Below are 19,600 nucleotides of genomic sequence, written 5' to 3' on the forward strand. Positions count from 1 at the left end.
TTTTAAAAACTCATTCATTCATTCATTCATTCATTCATTCATTCATTCATTCATTCATTCATTCATGCTGCAAAAATGTTTTTGTCTCATTGCAATTACAAATATCTTAAAATTCTTAAATCAAGATGAATTTCTATATTAAAAAAAAAAAATGACATAAGATATGTAGTCTTGTTTCCTAGAAAAAAAAAAAACGCATTTTGCCTAAAACAAGTAAAATGATCTGCTAGTGGGGTAAGAAAAATAATCTAAACATAAATGGAAAACAAGAATATAATTTTTACCCCACTAATGGATTATTTGCAAAATAAGAAAACGGGAAACAAGACTAAATACCTTACGTCATGTTTCTTTTGTCGAAAATGCATCTTGATTTAAAAGTCTTTAGATATTTTGACTGGAAACAACAAGACAATAATACTAAGTAAGAAAGTGCAGGTACATTCATTCATTGTGCATATTTTCATCATGCAGACACCATCAATGTGAAAAAAATGGCATGTCCTTTTATACAGGATCCTGTAGATGAGGAGGTGGCAGCATTAATTCATATTAAGATTTATTTATTTTAATATCCACATATTTATTTGAGCGATACCATTTTTAAGTGTTTGTTTTCTGTGTAACATCGGGGATTCCTGAGCACAAACCCCTCAAAGAGAAGTTTCACAGCACTGCAGGTCAGTGGTGTAGAAATCGGTTTTAATCAGGCTAATCTGATGAATGACGTTCACTTGGTAACATCTTGCTGTGACCTCTGGAAGTAACTTAATGATTAGACTTTCCTTTAGGATTTGCAGTGTGGTTGAATGCATTCCCATCACCGCACCTTCCAAAAATGAAGCTGATTACTTTATGTCAGCAGGAGGTCCTATATTCATCTCTATACATCTGTGGCTAAATGTCAGTGGTGCTGGTGCAGGTCTTTCCCCCAATTCTGTGAGCCTCTGCCTTCTTGCAGTCATGTAGCCTACACTCATTAACCTTTTATTCTCACCTGATTGAATTATGTTTTTATACTTTTTACACTTAGTTTATATTTTAGTTCAAGTTTTGACTCAGTTTAAGAGTAGTTTGAACCTCTTTATTGAAACGGGCCCCTGTTCACTAAGATATTTTGATCCACATATTAATTTGAGTATGCAAAATTAGCTTAATTTGAATTTTTATTATATGTTTGATATTTCCTATGAATTTACTGTTTGTAATGTTTTAATAACCACCGCTCTGCATATTTTGCATATTTACCTTATTTAACGCACCTGATTCAGATAAACAACTCAAACTCTTTGAAGAGAGCTCCGTGCATGAACTGTGTTCTGCTTGGTCCTTACACAGTGTTCATTGCTCCCTACTCCCTGAACACAAGAAATACGTTGAAGTTTCATGGTGGAATATCCTGAGAAGTCCACTTCACAAGGCACTTACGATCAAATAGAACAAACATCTGAACTAAAGTCCAAGTTTTTGAAAACAATAGTTATCGTCCTCATGCAAACAACAAAAACACGAATTTGTGAAAACGCTGACGTCGCATACATGCATATTACTTAATCAGTCTATATGTGTGTGTGCAGGCGCGTTGTGTTTCTTTACAAAGTGACACCGCAATCTGCTGCCGCAGAATGAATTATAGAATGTTTTCAGTCATTTTTCAGGGTCCGTGTGAACGGGGAACATTTTGAAAGAATGTTGCAAAAACGCAAATATAAAACTTTGGTAACACTTTATTTTAAGGTACAGTTCTCACTATTATATAGCTACTTATTAGCATGGATAATACTAGCATATTGGCTGTTTATTAATACTTATAAAGCACATATTTAATGCTTTACTCTACATGAACATATTTTAGATTCCTTAATCCAACCAATACCCAAACTTAACAACTATGTTACTAACTATTAATAAGCAGCAAATCAGGAGTTTACTGAGGGAAAATCTGAATTAATAGTGAATATGTGTTCCCTATTCTAAAGTGCACTTAAGGACATCGTTGTTGTGTAAACATGCCTTAAAGCTGAACTGGTCTTTACAGGTGAATCACGATGAATGCAAACCGTTCGCATGAGAAAACATAACTATTTTGAGATGGCATTTTTGGATATATTTGTGCAATGTGATTAGTACAGAAATGTATGAATCAGAAAGAGTCGTATGAATCTCAACATGAAAGTCCACTCCGAAACCTAACCGTCAGTGCAGCATAAGCAGATCGTAAGAAATTTTTTAAATAGGATTGTACGAATTCTAATGAATTGGCTATCAATCAGCCATCAATTCGCCAAAACATAAAATATTTTTGTTTTGTTTTGTTTTGTTTTTAACATCTCCCTCATGTTATTCCAAAACTATTACTTTCATCTTTTGGATATAAAATAAGATTTTGTTTTGTTTTTGTTTTTTGTTTGTTTGTTTTCCATACAATGAAAGTCAATAGCATCCCCAACATTTGTCAAAATATCTTCTTTTAAGATTTGCATGAAAGTCATACAGGTTTGGCATGAGGGTGAGTAATTTTTTTTTGTTTTTTCAATTTTTTTTTATAGTCAGTTTCTCCTCAGCACTGTTGTCAGCTACCTACATGATGATATTAAAATTAGGTTGTATTGCTGCCATTTAAATAAAGCTTTAACGAGTGTGTGATTGAAAGCTTTGTTTGGCATTGAGAGACTCTTCATGGATCCACCCACACCAACCCCCTCACCAGCGGCAGCCACCATCTTAACCCATTAATCCACATCTACTTCATTTACATTTACAAACACCAGCGCAGAACACAATCTGCAGTTGCCAAATGTTTCCTTTTGAAACAGTTTTCGGCAGTGCATAAATCAGCAAAACAAACAAAGGGCTGTGCAGCCAACTAAAACTGAAGAAAAGGATTTCAGATTGAGTCCGGGCCATTTCACAAAGTGCGAATGTGGCATAGACTCCCCCTGCACTGAAGGAGGTGAGGAACAGAGAGAAATTACAGTTGCACCATCATCACAGTGTGTATTAGATAAAAATAGCTCTCATTTAACTAGGCTAGATGGTTGATAAAGCAGTTTTTCTGCTTTCATAATGAGCTGTACAGTGAACAGAGCGCAGTGGAGATAATTACATATCGCATGGCTGGATTATTATCATGTCTCTTTTTTTTACATGATCAGGTAATAAATGTTTTGTCAGGTAACCTAAATTTTCCTGGTTAGGTTACATCTTCAATTGCCTTTGAAGTGTAAAATATTGAAATACTGTTCAATATGATCAGCTTGTCTACATTAGGTTACATCAATGTGAATCTTTACTAAGATCAGGTAGATATTATATATCTTAAATTTAAAAACCTAAATCAATTTTAAATGGATAATACTTTTAAATGGTTTGTATTTATAATTTTTCCTTTCTACTACTACTACTACTACTACTACTACTACCACTACTACTACTACTACTGTAATACTATATATATATATATATATATATATATATATATATATATATATATATATATATATATTTTCTGTTATTCAAAGAAAGAATATGCTTTGCGCACATTCAGTCTGAAATTAAATAAAGTAATTGATTCTTGTTACAGGTGGATTTTTCAGTTGGGTGGAACTGTGTATTTTGACTGTTTAAACATATGTAACACTTGTAGAGTTGTGCAACTTCGAGTTATTATCCTGCTGTATAGCGGCAAAGTAATTAATCACTGTGCGGCTGATTCGCAGGAAATTCAGCTGTGTTGACTCTTAGCTTTCACCGGGTTCGTAATGAATTGAGCCATTGTTTGCATAGCCCTGTTGCATGTATATTATACATTTGAGAGTTTGGTTGTTACATTAATGCAGGACAGCGTATAATTTATGTTCGGCCTGAAAAAGAATTATGCCTATTTCTGATGTGCCCCTCATGTACAATGTTGTAATTCCATTCACAAAAACAATTAATAAAAACGACCCTTATCTCCAGCCTAACACATTTTTTGGCAACTTCAAGTGTGGAGAAAGACCAATGTCCAATGTGTGACAAACCAAATGCTACTAGTATTGCTATTACTTTGTCTGACACCAGACAGCTTTGCCAGACTTCATGCCTCAATGTCAATCAGTGTGCATCTAACCTCAGGCGGTGTGGGGTCAAGGGTACAATAGACCCTTAGAAAGAGTCTTTTCTCCAGATGGCCACGCTCAGTCCGGAAAACAAAAGCCACATAGCTAAAGCTCTTTTAATGTTTTCTTAAGGCTGACCTGACCTTCTGGCCTCAAAATATCAGACGTGTCATTGTCACATATGATTGACGGCCCATAAGTAATACTTTATCATACATATTCTATTAAAGAATGCATAAAGTGGAGAATCTTTCTTTGAGGTTTTCTGGTCAAAGACGAGGAACTTTCTGAATGCTTGTACCTCGGGGCACCGAGAGCAGCAAAGAGAACGAGGATATGGGAATGTAATGTTAGGGCTCCTCTTATAGGACAAAAGATTTACAACCACCCACATTCAAAGGACTGCCTGAGAGCTCTTTCAGAAACCACAGGAAGTTTTAAGCACTATGCTGGAATTCATATCTGAATAACAGAGATTAACAAAGCAAAGAAATAAGCTTTATGCTTAGCAGTAGTCTTGGAAAACGAGTTAAGGATGCATCACTAATACTATTCATCATATTTGATGTTACTAATACGTAAGTAGTAAACTTTGCTGCATAAGCTTATACAATGCAGTTTATTTATTTATTTATTTTTATATATACAATCAGATTTTTTCATGTTGGATAAAAATTGATTAAAAAGTTGCATATACTTACATTTAAGGTAACCAATCACAACACTTTTTTTTTTTTTTTTTTTTTTTTTGGCAAGTAACTAATTTGTTTTGGCGAATTGGTGGTGATTTTGTATAAATTTGTACAATCCAATTTGTATATTTTCATACAATCAGCTTATGCATTACTGACAGTTATGTTTAGGGGTTGAGTTAGGAACGCTTTTTTCTAAAAATGTTACATTTTCGTATGAATCAAATTGCATAAATTCATACAAATTTGCTGCCAATTTGCCAAAATACAAAATACATATGTTTTCATTATGAGATCGGACTAATCACACCACAGAATCCACCAGAACATGCTAGAAACCACTTAGCAAACCCAGGCAACCACCATAGCAACGCTCTAAAAACTACTCTCACTAAATAGTAACATAGCAACATCTATAACACCCTAGCAACTGTGTAGCAATACACTTAAAAGGGTAAGTTCACCCATTTTCAACTAGCTTTGTCAGTAGTAAAAGTAACTGAATAATGTGTGTTATTTTGCCGAGTAGAGTACCTGCACTAAGATATTCCGTTTATTTGTCAGCAAAAGTTTGTCGGATGATGCCAAACAGATTAGATCTTGCTGACAAATTTGCTTGACAGTTCCAGAGCTTTTATGAAAACTACAGATCATACTTCCTAAATTTTGAATCCCTGCTCACAGTTAGTTCGATCGGGCCCAGTGCATTATGGGTGATGAAGTTTACCTTTTTCCACACAGCCCTTTTTCTCTGTTTCTGTTTAACTGTGTAGCAACATAAAAAAAAAAACAAAATAAAAAAAAACCTGCCAGTGGTGATTTACCCTGGATTTAGCAATCTAGTAATCACGAACAAAAATATTGCCAGAAATCTCTGCACAGACTAGCACCCCTCACTTTTTTTTTTTTTTTTTAGTAATTTTAGTTCCTTTACATTGTTCCATATCAAAAGCTCCAGGTCAGGTGCAATCTCCACCCTCTTTCCTTGTCCCATAATTCTGTGTTCGCTTTTAACCCTGGGAAACAGCTTCTGTGCTGTCTCAAACAAACACAAACTATCTACCTGACTAATGGACCCAAGGGAGCTGACCTTTGAACCCATGGAAGGTCAACCTTCAACACCACAGTGTCTTTTTGTAGTTCATCAACAAATGCCCCCTCAAAAAGCTGTCTGGTATCTGGCATGAAAAGGAGGATTCTGGGGCAGGTAGACAATCCTATGCTTGAATGCAGAATTATTTTGAGAGCATTTTGGGTTAAAGACAATGGATATTGTAAATCCAGACTAAGCAAATTCAGTGCAGAAATATTGAACCTGCATTGTTTACTTCACAGTCATCAAGAAATGCTAGATTGACCATTCTGCAGTTAATCCCATGTGATATAATTTGAACAAGTATTTCATACACACAATTAATAGGCAATAGCACAGTATGCAGTGAGCACTAAGCTAGTATTCCATTCTGAGCATATCTGGGAGCTGAGAAATTGGAAAGGCAGTATCTTAGGGGAAAGCTGAATTTACTGCTTTAAATACTTTAGGAGTGTGGTGCAGAATGCTGTATTTGAATCAGGAAGTTGATCTGGCTGCTGTGCTGGGCGTCTTCAATGTCTTATCTAAGCTGGATACACTGAGCACTGGAGAGTCCGCAGTGATATAAATAATGCCTATTGATTTCAGCGAAGTTGGGACACTGGAGGCGCACAAACACAGTGTGTGATTATGAACTGTTCACCTCTTGCTTGGAATAAGCAATATTTGGAACAAGCATTTCTCTACGTGTGAACAGTAGTAGAGGATGTACATGTTTGCTGGATGTACAGAGGATGTAACTGTACGTGTTCAGGCAGAGGTAGAACAGATGGTTTGTTTTGTTCATTTGTCACTTTGAGCACTAGAGACACATTTGGCATTGGTCAAGCTGAAAATATTAACTTTTTACAACTTTAAACATTAAAAATTTATGTTTGGTGTTATAGGCGATGTTTAAATCTGGCTTGCAACATATAGCATTATCCCCCTCTTCACAGCTCCATTTTCTCGTCTATACTTTCTATTCAATATGAAAATATTTTTAAAAGATGAATATATATATATATAAATTCTTCCATGCAGTGAGCGAGTTACATGACTCGTACACGGAAAGAGGAGAGACAACAGAGATCCGTGCAGGAAAAGAGAGTTCTTCAAATTAATAGCATCAAATCTCTATGGTGTGGTGTTAAGTGCTGATCATATATACCTGATAAGAGAGGCACACGGAGATCGCAGCCAAGCCCATTCCTCCTTTGAACAGGCTGAAAACTCTGAGCCAAAGCATCCTAATGTAACCCACAGGGCTGCTTTTGCTTTGTACCGCTTGAAAGCAGCAGTATCAACGATATCTCATTTTGCACTTTTGCCCATCTTCATCAAATGTACTGTAATCTCATTATCTCATTGTTGGATCTTAATTAATTTTGTAATTTCATTGCCTCTGTAACAGGCTGAGGATTTTGGAGGGAATATGGAGTATACCCCTGCGGTAATACTCTCTGTCAGTGCAGTTTAGTTGGCCGCTAAAATGGTGTCAAGCATGCTCATGAGGTCCTGACAACACTGATTGGCTGGCGGTACCACAAGTACATGCACAGTCCCAAAGCCTTCCACAAGCAACTATCTTACCGGTGCTGTGATGTCAGAGGCAGCAGACAGGAAATAAATCCAGCTCACACTTTCCAAAAAGATTAGCTTTTGTCAGCATAGTGGTGTAGCTACGAAATCTATCAGCAGAAGCTTACTCCCCAATGCTAGCAAGTCAATTCTTGACCCCTTAGTCCTGGAGCAGCTCTAACCATTAACTACCCCTAAGACCAGAGATACGTTAATGACCTCTAAGAATGTTGTCCAGGTCCCAGTCCTTTGCATAACCCTAAACCTATCCAGTGTTGGGCAGTAATGCATTACTTAGTTACGCGTTACTGTAATTTGATTACTTTTTTAGTAACGGAGTAATCTAATGTGTTATAATTTTCAAAATAGTAATTGAAGTATAGTTACAAGCCAAGGTCACTATACTGTACGTTACTGCTGCGTTACATTGCCGACAGAATGCAGTTGCGTGCTCACGAATCCTCTCAGTATAACATGAATTTGTAGACATTATGAAATATTCATTATGCATATATTTATTGTGTTTTAACAGAGATTTGTGAGATTGCAATGAAGTATTTTAGGGATTATAAATGCAGCTCTCTTTGCTGGCATTCTGCCATCCAAAACATGCACACAGCAGCCGTTTGCTTTAGTTAAAAATAACAGTGTTCTGTGAATGTTGATGCTTTATTAACAAATATTTATCGGGAGCGTGTATGCTGGGATTTCATAAATTTCTTGGAGAAAAAAGTTATGTAACTAGTAATGTAACTAATTACTAATTACTTTTGAAATAAAGTAATCAGAACAGTATCCTGATTAATTTTAAAAGGAGTAATCAGTAATCAGTAATTTGAGTTACAAGTAACTTGCCCAACACTGAACCTAACCTTGAAACCTGACTAGTTGAAAGGAACATTCTAGGATAAACTAGGATGATGATTAAGGCACAAGTATTCCTTGGTAAAATCATAGTATTTAAATTAAAGCGGTTAAGGATAGGATTTAGTTTGGGGTTGGGACAGCGGTATCCAATCTTGAAGAACCACCTTCTTTTAGAGTTGGCTATAGCCTGGTCCACCACCCCCGCCTAGACATATTTAGTTTTGATTCTGAATATTCCTATTTCCTTACTAATATCTAAATTTGCAGTATTCATAAAACAGTAGGCAAAAAGTACCCAGATGACCTGTTAGCTCCACTGAGATTGCTAAGTGTGCATCCAATAGACTCTTTACCATACCATGAGGCCAAGGTAGAAGAGGCAAAAATGGCAGAGAAGTGAAATACGTCCGTATTACATTCATACCAAACGAATGAATACTTTAAAGAACACTTTTTTAGCATATGAGGTTCTTCATCAAATGAAACAACAGCACTGAGTATGTACTAAATGGACTAAATGGACATCAGTAATGTAATTATTTACCTTATTCTGAATAAGACAATATTATGATTAAGGTGTTTACATGAGCTGTTTTTAGAATATTCCTTTCATGTTCCCGTTTTACATGTTATAGTACATAAAGTGAAAGTGAAGTGACCTGTGGCCAAGTATGGTGACCCATACTCGGAATTTGTGCTCTGCATTTAACCCATCCAAGTGCACACACACTGTGAACACACACCTGGAGCAGTGGGCAGCCATGTGCTGCAGTGCTCGGGGAGCAGTTGGGGGGTTCAGTGCCTTTCTCAAGGGTCTCACCTCAGTTATGATACTGAAGGTGGAAGAGAGCAGAATTGTCCCCCCATGACAATTCCTGCCGGACTACAGACTCAAACCCGTAACCTTTGGGTTACAAGTCCGACTCTGTAACCATTAGGCCACGTCTGCCCCATGAAATAGATTAATGCTCCCATAGATCGATTAATTAATGGCACATGCCATTACATTCCATGGCAACACTATCCGACGTTACCACAGATACAAATGTGCCTTCTTGCTTGAAGCCATGCTTTTTGGTTTGCCGTCAAATGGTTGACCACTACCGTGTGTGTATCCTGTCGCAAAATGCGCCGAAAAGTCCAACACGATGATAATAATATGATTAAGGTGTGTACATGTTTAGACTGTACTTCAATAATGCAACTAAAATAGGAATACTCCGCATGTCTTAATTCAAGTTATGTTTATTCAAGTTTGACTTTAGCTGGATTAAGGTAATCAAAAATCTGTTTACATGGCAGATTCTTAATCAGAGTGTTGTCTTAATCGTGTTAATATCGGATTATTGCTGTCCATGTAAACATACTCACTGACAATCTGCAAAGTTATCCTTAAGACCTCAATTAGGTGATTCGGTTGTGTTTAATTAAGACTGGAGCTAAACTCTGTGAGCCTCCAGGGGCTGGATTGGACACCCCAGGTTGAAGTAGAGATATATTGCTTTTACTGTATGTACGGGAATTAGGATTCAATGGAAATTAAAAGTTCAAAGTGAATAATTTCAAAGTTTGGCTTCAATATCTTAGTCTTGGATACAGTATTCCAAAATGATTCAAAATAGTTCCTCTCAAGAGAGCTAGTAACACCTCCACTGTTTCTGTTACAGTCATCAGGAATGATTTTGGAGACAGTGGGACGTCCCTGAAACAGATGGGTGAATTAGACACCAGCGAGTGATAACTGCGTGAGGCCAGTCCTCACCCGGACCCACAATTTACTAAAGACCTGCTCTCGGCTTTCCTGTTCTTCTGCTGTGAGGAGTAACTCTAACCCATTCCAGATGCTCCCAGACAGAGCAACTCAGGGAGTGAGTTGAGGAGAGGATGAGCTCATTTTTCACTCTTGTTGGTGATAAATAAAGAACATATGCTGACCATTCGTTTGATTTTCTCCCCTCGTCTACATGTCCATAAATCAGTTCAAGGCATGAGTCCGATAGTACTCATCTGCATGCGAACGGGACAGGACAGAAGCAGCTGATCTCTGCTAAGGAGAAATTTCACCACTTGCATCGAAGTAGTGCCGCAGACCCTCTATAGGGAAATCAACAATCTCTTCCCCTCGTTGCACACACTTGGGATTTTTGAGGAAATACAGGTTTACACAGTCTGTCATAGCAGTCATTGGGAGTGTTGCTGAAAATTGTATAGGAAAATAACTTCCCCCTACATCAATCCCTACCCTAAACCCGATACCCGATAGTGTTAGCGAATGCAAAATGTATATAAAAATGCATTCACTAATGCAACAGTGCTATTTTAACTTCCTTCTATGTGGGTTTAAGCTGTTTTGTTGAACTGTAGTTTTACAGGATTCGTATACTTCACAAGTATAAAGCTGTATATGTGTCGCTAATGTTCATAAGTATCAGTTTTCAAATCAAGTTCATGCTAAAATTGTCTTAACCTAATATTGTGCAAGGAATTATGTGAAAATTAGGCCTTCTGAATCAAATCTCTGTCCCTGTAAATCATACTTTGTGTGAAAGGAATAAAAGTTGTTGTAGTTTTACTGCCTCTAGTGTTCATTCAACCAGAAACTGATTCCTACATATAGGTAAGTTTTTTTTTTTTTTTTAGATTGGCAGAAATGTAGAGGCCCATATTTTCAATGGGCTTGGGTAGAATTATACAGTTACTTTTTTGACCTCATACCAAATAGACATTCAAAACAACATTTAACTCTGATTAAACAAATGAGAGTTGAATAACAATATATTACTTAAAAGTGATTGATTTTTGTCATGATTTGTTTGTCTTCCTTGGACATTAAGATCTTAGAAATGCATTCCTACCCAACAAACATACTGTTAAGTCTCAACCCTAACCATTAACTTCCAACTTAAATTGGAGAGAAATAATATGTTGGTAAGAATATTCAATGACTAATTACAACCTAACCCTTACCCTAAACAAGGGGTGTCCAATCCTGCTCCTGGAGGGCTACTGTCAGCTAGTCATGGTCGTCAGGATACCTAAAAACTTCCAGGCAAGTGTGTGGGAGCCAAACTCTGCTGGACACTGGCCCTCCAGGACTGGACACCCCTGCCTTAAAACCCACATTCTGATTAGTTGATGGATCTGTTGTTCAAGCGCCAAAAAGGGCATTCGCTGAGGATTGGCCGCTACCTTTCACCACCTAATTTGTTGGTGAAAAAGAACAAATGCTAACCATTCTTTTTTCCCTCTTTTCCATAAATCACTATGGAGTTTGAGTTTGATAGCTCTCATGAGCATGCTAGGATGTGATTGAAACTGGATAGAGGCATCTAAGCTCTGCTTAGAGGAAATTTCAGCACTTGCACTAAAATCGTGCCTCAGACCCTCAGCAGGGAAATGAACAATCCTTTCCTCTCGTTTCAGCCAGATCCCTGGAAGCATCCAACATTTCCTGTAGAGAGCAAGACCAGAGTCATTACAGCACTGGCCAGGGATGCAGGCAGTCTGAAGCAAACATTCAAACAAAACAGTCAGCATCGGCAGAGAGATTTACACGGCATGCTTGATTTAGGATGTCAGATTCCCAACTGCTATGGGGCTGAGATGAAGTGGATGGCCTAGGGCAATGTCAACATTGGGGCTTTGGCCCCTCTCAACCCACTCGTGCGAGAGGGAGAGACCATGACCAAGTCCAGGAAACAGCTGCGGAAAAGAGTGTAATCCCAGGCTCGGAGGTAAACCTGAGCCGCACCCAAGGAGGCTTTGAGATTGCATTTTGGTTAGGTCTTCAATTTCTGGATTTGCCAGGGTAGGCCTCACTAGAATTTTCTGCTTAGTGATTTCTGCATAGCTTATTGGGTCATTTCTGCATTGAGGCTTGATATTGAGATGCTGTGCGTGCTGCTGAGGAAAGGGCAGAGAAAACTGCACAGAGCTGAAAGCAAAGCAGAAGTAATATAAATATTATGACAAGTTGAGTTGCAAGGCGCATTTGAAGTGGCATTTGAAAGGATGAAAACATCAGAAAAGCATGCATCAAACCCTACCACAGCATGCTCAGAGTGCATTTGTTACTTTTTTCCAGGTACAAAGGACACCCTCCAGGTATTGATCTTTCTGTGGCAGAGAAGAAAAAGGTAAGACGGTTTTTAATATTTTACTAGCCTTCACAGGTATATCCTGTACAAACATGACTATTCATAGTATGAGAGAGGCACGCAGAGAAAAATGAAGCTTAAATGTAATTATCACAACAAAAAGCAGCTGTCAAGCAGACAAACATGATTGTTTGTCATGAACTAGATTCACTGCATACTTTTAAAATACGTTTCTCATTACCTCCCTGCTTGTCTATTGAGTGGTTTTGATGAGGGATATTGTCCATGTCAAGAGATGACCTAGTTATGATTGGCTTTTGTTTTATTGTAGCATCCGTAGATTATATCAAAGCCAAACTGACACCTAGAGTCCTCACGAAAGCAGAAGAGTGGAATGTTTGAGTGGACAATGTTAGGTGGCATCTCTGAAATGCATAAATACTGGGTAACACTTTAGTTTAAGGACCAATTCCTAATTGGTAGCACTTTATTTTACAGTCCTGTACCACGTGTACATACTATGTAATTATTATAGCATTTACAATAACTTTGTAATAGCTAGGTACTAACCCTGATCCTATCCTTAAACCTAACCTGCCATGTAGTTACTTTATACTACCCAGTACTTTCTTGGGTAAGTTCACTGTAAGTATACTGTAAAATAAAGTGTAACCACCTTATTCTAGATCTCTTAATTCAACCCCATATTTAAACTTAACAACTACCTTAATAACTATTAATACTATATTTCCGCCAGCTAGCAACCGGGGGTGCCGAAATACAATTGGGTAAACTGGCAGTGGGCGGGTTTCACAAACCAAAACAAAGACCGACATTCTGGCACGGAACACACATTTTCAAGGGATAATAACTGACTGCACATTGTTTTTCAGATAAATAAGTATGTTAACTTAGCATGTTTCTTAAATATATGCAAACATATAATGGTGTTTTTTATGCTTTTATGTCTTAGTTTTCCCCACTTCTAGATTTTCATTCACTATAGAAATTCATGATAATTAATGATTAAAATATTACTGTTATATGTGTAAAACTTTTATATTCTAACATAAATGTAAAAAAAAAAAATAATAATAATTTCCACCTCAAACAACAATTTTGCCACTAATAACTTTTTTCTTCTTTTCTGAATTGAAGTGAAGTGAAGCGCATGGAATTATTTTATTAATTATTCAATTTCAAAGGAAATGCATTGGTAAATATGAAGTTCAACATTGCTACAGTTACATATGTGTTGAACAAAGCCTGATGTAAAGATTCCAGCATTGACCAATGAGTCTGTCCACACTGGAGAATCAAGATACACAAAAGACAGAAAATCAACATGATATGTTAAAAACGTGATATATATCAAAAAATACATATAGATCAGATGAGCAGCGGTGCCTGGAGTGGACTTGCACCATGTCAAAAATAGAAATGGGCTAAAGACGCAAAGCAACCGGCTCTTCAAGCATAGACAGTTTCACCAATTATTGCGGGTGTGATTTAGCGTCTGGCGCCACTGTAGTGTTAACAAAAACAAACTGATGGAATTTTGCCACATAGCAACTATGACAGGATGGCCATCAAGGGAATGTTTTGTTTTCATTAATTTTTGAGTCACTCAATAGGAGGTCGCTGTCAGTTGAATGTTATTGCAGCACTTGTTGACAACATGTGATTACCGCGACCGCAGCTGTGACTCAACCCTCGGAAACACAAGAGTGACACTGACTCTGACATAAAGAGACATTCCCACAACAGGTCAGACCAACCTCTGCTTTGTGATGCCTTCCGGCGGCAGACCTCTCAAACTCATCTCACCTAATACACGCTCAAACTGCCCTTCCTGTCATTGCCCTCTGATGATTGATGACTGCGAGCGAGGAACAGACAAGTTGGAGAAGAAAAAGAGATTACAATCTTAGATGCCAAAATATTCTAATAAGAAATGAAAAGGCTGTGGGATGTTAAAAATACGCTGAAAGCTTTTTGGTCTCGTTTCGACTTGCATCAAGTAAAACTCTTTGTATTGCACTCTTTGTCTTTCTTGTGCTACAAATGATGCTCTGTCCTGAAAATCCACTATATCAGAGCCTTAAGTGCAATAGCATTGTTGTGAATATAGATAACACATATTAGAAACAAAGATCCTGTGCTTCTCAATAAGAAATCCAAGCGTTAACATGAAGGAATTAATCAGTTGTCCTTGGAAAGACTCCTTTAGGGTTGTCAGTCTTTTTTTTTACAAATTGTAGCGTCGACTAATCATCAATGTCAACTATTCAACCCTGTTATTGTAAGAAAAAATAAATGGCATAATAATGTATAATAATATAATAATAATAATATAAAATACTTGCATTTATATACATTGTTTATTTATTTATTTTGGAAGTAGTTACTAAATCATAGATTATAAGATTATGCATAAGAAAATACTATTTCAGTCCTTCTACTTCTACTTCTACTACAGACTTTCACATTTAGTTCAGTGTGTTTCTATCAGCTTCATAGAAATTAAGAAAAGAAAAGAAAAGAAAAGAAAAGAAAAGAAAAGAAAAGAAAAGAAAAGAAAAGAAAAGAAAAGAGAACTGATCATAATATTTATGTCCTAATAGTGGGGCAAGTTGTTCCAATGAAACTTGTTTTCAAAACATACACTAAAACAATTATGAAACACAAAATCAAATAATAAAGCAAAAAAAAATATATATATATAAATAATAATAAATGCAATCAATCAATAAACTGTTATACCAACAAAAGTAGTCACTAATAAATATAAATATGTTAATATTTGTTCAAATTAAAATAATGAAATATTTCATAAATTTTTTGAAATATTTTAACATTTTCAAATTACTTCATAATAAAAGGTTTAATAATTTAACAAAATGTATTATGTGGATTTAATGATTTTTATAATTAACACCTATATCTTTATAGATCAAATCTAGTTGACTCTTGTCATAAGTCAGTGTGGCTTTATTTTGTTCAGTTGTTCACCAGCAGCTATTTGAAGATCTTTAGAATTTTACTCTGGAGGGTGAAATTCACAAAAACTAACTAACTAACTAACTAAATAAATAAATAAACTTTTTTTTTTTATTAATAATAATAATAATAATAATAAATCAAGTCAGTTTTTTTTTAAATGTTACAACATGCAAAACCACTGGTAAAGAAAACACATTTGTCTATTTGATCTTTTCCTTTTTTTGATCACTTTTTTTATATGCATACAACAAACAACATCACAACATATATTCATGACAAAACACAAAAACAACAACAACAGACATCCTCTATATAATCCAGTACTTTAGAAAAAGAACACTGCCAAACATCAACATCTGTTTGATCTTCTGACTCAAAATCTGAGATACTGACTTTGTGTCAACTCCTGCTCTTGTGTGACTCAGAAACCCCCTATATATTAAACATAGCAACCCTTCCATCCAAGTTCATTTTGTCTTGCTATTTTGTCTTTTAATTGATTCATCAATGACCCTACATCAACCCCACATCATCTCCACTGTACACCCCCTCCAAAAATCCTCACAAAAGACACATAAAGACCTCCTGTCCTTTCTGTCTCTGCTTTGTTTCAAATTTCAGGTTGTTTGATTCATACCATAAGCATAAGCTGAGCACTTCCAGGGATCTCTCTTTATTTCCCCCCTGCCACAGATTTCTTTAATAAAAAAAAAAAAAAATCTTACGAAATGACTCTAAAAGCAAATACTCAGCTCCCTTTTACTCACACAAGGCAAATTGCCAGTTCATTCCAGTCGGAGTGGAGCAGTTTTTATGCAAGTGGACATGAGCTGACAGCTCGCACATAAAGACACTCAACCAAAAATGGCCTGGAAAATATGTGAAATGCTCAAGCACTGACCATAACTAGTATACTCAAATGTTTGAATGAGTTTTGGTATGTACAGAGGGGTAAGTGGAATGCTTGTTTGTGGTAAAACAGCACCACTTTCCTTTCAAAGGCCTTTCATTTCTCACGTAATCACACTGACGAGAGCAATTCGTTTAATTGAACACTACACAAAAAGCTCTATATTTTGTTTTTGTGTCTCTTTTAGAAGAGATGTGCTATAACACTTTTAAAAAAAAACACACACAAAATAAAATTTCAGGTGATAAAATGTGGAAAAAAAATCACTTACACTGAAGGACTGACCACAGACCAATTTAACTTTTCTTTTTCTAAAAAAGAAGTAAACTTTTTTACAAAAAAAAAAAATATATATATATTATAAGTTACTAATATCATTGCATGATAATTGCAATTAAATTAATTTATTACAGTTTAAATTCATATTAAAGTTGAATTTTAGCAGTAATTTCAAGTAGGACGTAAGTGCACAGTACAGACCAAAAGTTTGGAAACATAACTATTTTTAATCTTTTTGAAAGAAGTTTCTTCTGCTCATCAAGCCCACAAATAATAAATATAATTTACAAATCTATTTTTAATGTTTTTGAAAGAAGTTTCTTCTGCTCATCAAGCCTGCATTTATTTGATCAAAAATACAGAAAAAAACAGTAATATTGTGAAATATTATTACAACTTAAAATAATAGTTTTCTATTTGAATATACTTTTAAAAAAATAATTTATTCCTGTGATGCAAAGCTGAATTTTCAGCATCATTACTCCAGCCTTCAGTGTCACATGTAACATCCAGTCTATCACATGATCATTTAGAAATCATTCTAATATTCTGATTTATTATGAGTGTTGGAAACAGTTCTGCTGTCTAATATATTTGATGAATAAAAGGTTAAAAAGAACTGCATTTATTCAAAAGAAAAAAAAAAATTCTAATAATATATATTTCTTTACTATCACTTTTTATCAATTTAACACATCCTTGCTGAATAAAAGTATTGATTTTATTTAAAAAATAAAAAATAAAAAAAACACTGACCCCAAATTACTGAACAGTAGTGTATATTGATATTACAAAATATTTATATTTTAAAAACATTTTTTTTTTTTTTTTTTTTTTTTTTTTTTACTTTTTATTCATCAAAGTATCCTAAAAAAGTATCACATGTTCTGAAAAAATATTAAGCAGCAGAACTGTTTCCAACTTTGATAATGAATCATCATATTAGAATGATTTCTAAAGGATCATGTGATAATGATCCTAAAAATTCAGCTTTGCATCACAGAAATAAATGATAATTTAAAGTATAATAAATTTAAAAACAATTATTTTAAATTGTAATAATATATCACAATATTACATTTTTTTCTGTATTTTTGATCAAATAAATGCAGGCTTGATGAGCAGAAGAAACTTCTTTCAAAAACATTAAAAATAGTAATGTTTCCAAACTTTTGGTCTGTACTGTATATATATGGCACATGGTAAAAAACAATACAATTTAATGCGATTTCTGTTGAAACTTAGGGAAGCAACACACACACAAAAGGTAATTGCAAAATTTTATCCAAATATACTTTATCTAAAAAAAAAAAAAAATTCTCTCACAATTCAGAATTGTGAGATGAACCTTGTAATTTTGAGAAAATTTATATATAGCTCACAATTGTGAGATAGGCTATAACTTGCAATAACCTGCAGTCACAAATGCATAACTTGCAATTCTGAGAAGAAAGGGTACAGGTAATTGTGATTTAGGACATTTAAAATTAAAATTAAATGTAATAAAACACACTACAGTTACAATTAAAATTCAAATACTTGACATCAAAATGAATACACTTTTTAAAGTGTGTTTAGTAATATGAAAGTGTCTCTCTTTAAGTACTCTTAAGTTGCCTTTTATTTCATTTTAATATCATATTACAGTTTATATAGTTTATCTACAAGTACAAGTATGACCTGTAAGAAATCATATTGTAATATGCTAAAAGCCACTCTGAACCCTTAGCAAATGCATAGCAACACCCTAGCAACCATCCACAACACCCTACTGTAGCTTCATGACGGTGAGATTTGCACTGCAACACCACTTGCATTTTCTTCATGAGATGGTGAAATCTGACGGAAACCAAAACCAATCTAAGACAAAGGCTTGCGCTTTGATGCTTCATATCTAATTTTGTTCAAAGAGGAAGTTCTGTCCTCCCAGTTCTGCTGGCTCATGTGAAGGTCACTGGCTAACGACGTTACAGCTTCAATCCAAACACAAAGCAATACATCAGTGGGCAAGAGCAGAACGGATTCAATTTGATGTGATTAGCTGACCAAGATGAGAAAAGGAAATTTACCTTTAACAAGATTAATGGGCAATTACAGGGACATCCCATTAATTTCAGAAAGTTCACTGATTTACAGTGGCACCGTGCACTGACCTGAAATAGCATCAAAGATTCCGCTGAGATTCTGTCGTTTTATGGTCTTAGCAGATGCTTTCTCACTGTTAACACATCAGGTATGAGCATAATTTGGTAATGCTGTCAGCTACCAAAAAGAGTATAGTGTATTAAGACATTTTACCATGATTAAATAGCAACATTTAGCAGATTTCCCGCCCAAATCATTTGATCAAATTTGTATTCCTTTGTGATATATATACACCAACATAGGTCACCAACATAGGTCCCGTATAGGTCATCTGTCAAAATACCTGAAATACGACCCATCAAAGCATATACTACAATTGCGCCCCTATCAGCAACAGGACACTTTCATATTAATGCTTTGTACAGCTGTGTCATAATTCGGGATTTGTATAACCTCAGTTTAATTGCATTTTATGACGTGATCATGGGTTTGATCCCAGAAATGCTCTTAAAATGTATATGCGATTTAAATTTTTGCATGATTTCATGTGAGGGTAGGTTTAGAGGCATAGGTCCCGTATGAATTCATATGAATTAGCATTATGTCAATTGGCATGAGAACGGGTTGGACCATATAAAAAGTCCACACATTGCATTTAAATAAACACGGATTTTGATTGGTAATGACAGTCATACGTCATTTCATGACGGCAAACGCAACACGACACTGTCATTATCTGTACGCCTGCTAGAGGGCACTTAACTTTAAAACGTAAATATAGGTCGTAATAAGATGCTTGCACAAACTACCTATAAGGTTGTTTTTTTTTGTTGGAGGACAGTCTGGTTCACACTCAAATATACTATTTTCATAATAAGCACTCTATGCTAAAGTGTACTCTTTATCAGAAGGGT

Source organism: Cyprinus carpio, chromosome A22, assembly GCF_018340385.1.
Source record: "Cyprinus carpio isolate SPL01 chromosome A22, ASM1834038v1, whole genome shotgun sequence".
NCBI lineage: Eukaryota > Metazoa > Chordata > Actinopteri > Cypriniformes > Cyprinidae > Cyprinus > Cyprinus carpio.